At 53.9% G+C, this 3,570-nt stretch overlaps 1 protein-coding gene across 1 annotated transcript in view; it reads right to left on the reverse strand.

The window, feature by feature from the left end:
* The window catches only part of LOC104500616 (MMS19 nucleotide excision repair protein homolog), a gene marked incomplete at its 3' end in the record, with an annotated part of 8,486 nt that extends 8,370 nt beyond the window's left edge, over nucleotides 1–116 (reverse strand). The window contains exon 1 of the mRNA XM_010144284.1: nucleotides 86–116. The remainder of the gene's footprint in view (nucleotides 1–85) is intronic.
* Between the last annotated feature and the right edge of the window lie 3,454 nt (nucleotides 117–3,570).

Raw genomic sequence — 3,570 nt, forward strand, 5'->3', positions numbered from 1 at the left:
GCTCTTCCTTCTCACTGTTGCTTCTGTGGGAACGTCCCCTGCGAGGCCCTTACACGATGTATAACACGTATAAGGCTTTTCTTACCCCAGGGCTTCCACAAGCTGCAGAACAGTCCAGCTTCCGTCTTTCACCCCTGGAGAGAGGAGGTAAAGAGAATGAACCACAGAGACTCTCAGGCCATCAGTCAGGTACAGTGCTGGAGATGGATGCTGGCAAGGGACTCGTCACTGCAGCAGGAAAGGCCAGCCAGGTGCTGGCACCTCACTAGGCACCAAAGGAGCCAGGTGCACTCAGCTGGTGGAGCTGCCTCCAGCCTTGCCTGTGAACACGCCTGGCACTGAGAGCTGCCTCAACTGGATCACAGCTGAGAGCAGACAGCAAGGGTGAACTTGCCTGCACGTTGCTTTTACCCTCTCCCTGCAGCCTGGTTGCATCCATCACCAACGCGTGGCTCCCAAGAGAAGAAGCCTCGCTACGCTCCGCTTCGCTGAGATGCAAAAACCCACTTCTGCAATGTGAGCAAGCCAGGAAGAGACAGAGGGCAGCTCCCCAGGTGCTTCCCAAGGGTGAACTGGCCAAGCAATCAGACACCAGACACCAGCGATCACCCAGCTTCCCACCTTGGCTCCACCACCTCCATGCTTTGCTGAACAAGACCTGCACAAACTCCTTCCAAGATGGAGGGCTGAGAGAGAGGCAGCTTTGTGGTCAGAGAAAGACAAAGCGTGGGGACTCCTGGAGCCTATTTCCAGCTCTGACTCATACCTGGCCAGGCTGCCTCACTCACCCCCTGCCCCAATCTTCTTGCAACTCAACTCAGGGAAGAGTCACTCCGTGAGAGGCTTTGGTAAGGACCTGCTGCATCCTACGAGCGCAGGGTTGCCACTTCCACCACCCACAGCCAACACGACACCTTCCCAGTAGGAAAGCTCTGTAAGTGCCCTTTGGTCAGACACAGGGTGGAAGGGAAGGCACTGCCCTATCTTCAGACCCCTAACCTGTAGCTCAGATGGCAAGGGACATTCCTGGGAAACAAACAGGAGCCCTCACTCTCCACTTGGGCAGAACAGCTTTCCTTAGGAAAAAAAAAAAAAAAAAAGCAGCACCTTCCAGTCACCGAGACTCACTGTCTTTGCCCAGGAGCACTTGGGGGCACCCTGAAGGACCCTGTTCATCCCTCTGCCCTGCTGAAGCCTTGCCTACATGACTGACAGGACACCCACCCCCTCAGAAGCCTAAAGGTTTCATTCAGGACTTTCCCAGGTGTTGTCTCAGCTAGCGTCTTCTGCTGTTGCAGGCATGTTAATTCCAGTTCCTCTCTAGGCAGCTAATTCCAGTATTAAGTCATGCCGTTCCTCAGAGAGTGGTCTCTGGGGACTGGAGAAAGGATGACAGTGTTTTCTGACAGCAGGCAGCCCTGGTTCCACAGAGTTTCCAATGCCACTTGGCAGAGGGAGCCTGGACAAGGAACATAACAGATAAGTGGAGCTGCAAGGAAGAAGAGGAGCCTGGCAGGTCACAGAGTTGACAGGCACAGACTGAACAGGGGGTGCTCTGAGTGACAGCCGTAAGGTGCTGGCAAAATTTCTTGCAAAAGAGCACCAGTGCAACAGCAGGCAGGTGCTGTGCACCAGCACAAAGCAGAGGGGGCTGCTAGGAGAGCTCACACAGCCCCTCCACACCCAGCACCCCAACACCCCTTTCTGCAAGAGCACAAGAAGCCTCCAAACCACTGTGGAGAAGGTCAGAGGCAAACGCTGTCTCTGCGGCCAAGCACTCTGTGTTCTCAGAGACTGAAAGCAGCATCTACACAAAGCTGCTGGTTTCCTAATCGACAGGAAAGAGCTGAGGTGTAATAATTAATCACAGCACAATCGGCTACTGATGCCTCCTGCGGTTAGCGGCCCCTCCGCCCACGGTGAGAGAAATGGCTCTGTTCTCAGGGACCCGGGGGTGGGACCAGCCTCGCCTCCCGTGGAGTGACCACACCAGCCCTGACAGCGCTGCCTCCTGCTCGCAGGCAGCGCCGCGCAGGTCACGGCTGAAGCACAAGCACAGCTCTAATTGGACATGCCTCATCAGCACGGCAGGCACAGTGGTGAGCCCGTGAAACTTCTGCCTCCACATCTGGCAGCAGCAGGTTCCCAAGGTTAATCACGGACCTTGAACCCCAGCACTCCCCTTACCAGGAGGGGCCCCTTCCCACTCTGGTGCTCCTGCAGGCCCAGAGGCTAAACAAAAGAAAGACATTTACTCTTTGCTGCATGATTACTCGGGACCAATCTGCCCTCTTTTCTGGCACGTCTGTCCCCCTTTCATGTAGTGTCCTTCTGGACATCAATCACGTCTGCAGGCTTGCCTGCCTCACACCCTCAAAACGTAAGCACAGCATGCACAGGGCGCACGTGATGGATTTCTGTAACAGCAGCATCCTTCTCTCCACATCTTTTAATAAAAACGAGTTCAGCCTCCTGCTGCCACCCAATGACCTGTGCAGCCCGAGCTGTCTGTGGCAGCACCAAGGCCTTTCTTCCACTTGCCAAGTTACAACACACGAGAGAAGCTCAACACGCTTCTTCCAACAATTGCACAACGGCCACAAGGTGAGGAAAACCCCTCCCCTTTCGCTCAAGGATACATGAGGCAATTTAATACTTTCTGATGTGTGATTCTATACGAGGTCAGAGGGGCCAAGGGATACTCGCCAGTTCCCTCGCTTGTCAAAGTAGGTTTGTCACAAGTGCCACATGGCTGATGAGAGATGGGGGGGACAGTGGGGGGGGGTGGCTCTTCTCTTTGTATGTCTTTGAAGAGACAAAGCTTTCTCTGGGCACTTCTCTAATATGACTGTAGATGACAACGGCAATTGCAAGGTTATCTTTCTCCCATCTATGCCAAATATCTCAGAGGCTTTGTGTAACTCTTTTGTAACATCCTGAATGTCATGTAGTTCAGTGAATTCCTCCAAATTTCCTTGGCATTTTCTTCACTCTGCGTTTCACAGACCACTGGGTTACCTTCCTGTTTTGCCAGCTCATCTCATCACCAAGACACCACAGATCAGTTCACAATCCATCAGACTTGAAAGGTCTATAAGCTACCCCTCTGTGTAATGTCACCTATGTAGTCCTCTTCTGGTCTCCCAACGCCTTTCCAAAATGTGCTGAAGCAACTGCCTAGAAACACAAATGCACTGCCTTATCCTTGGAGAGCCACGTTCCTGAAGCTGCAAACTCCAGAATGGTACCAGGTCACCAAACCACTGCTCCAGGCAGAAACACAAATTATCCAAGGAAACCAAACGCCTCAAGCGCTGACAGGAAAGGAGGGGAAACCACAGTGAGTGCAGAGCCTAGGCCCCAGAAGAGGGGTCACGGAAGCCAGCACACAGCATCTTGGCAAGGCTAGGAGCTCCATTCCCGCTGGCTTGACAGTCAGCTGTACCCAGTAGCACCCACAGCAGCTCCTGCTACCCCCAGCCTCCAGTGTGGGGGCACTGCGCCCATCAGCTGCTACATCCCAGGCCGTATTCCCACCTGCAAGCCCTATTCCCTGTTCCAGGCCACCCC

The sequence above is a fragment of the Buceros rhinoceros genome, unplaced genomic scaffold (genome assembly GCF_000710305.1).
Source record: "Buceros rhinoceros silvestris isolate BGI_N320 unplaced genomic scaffold, ASM71030v1 scaffold41029, whole genome shotgun sequence".
Taxonomy (NCBI): domain Eukaryota; kingdom Metazoa; phylum Chordata; class Aves; order Bucerotiformes; family Bucerotidae; genus Buceros; species Buceros rhinoceros.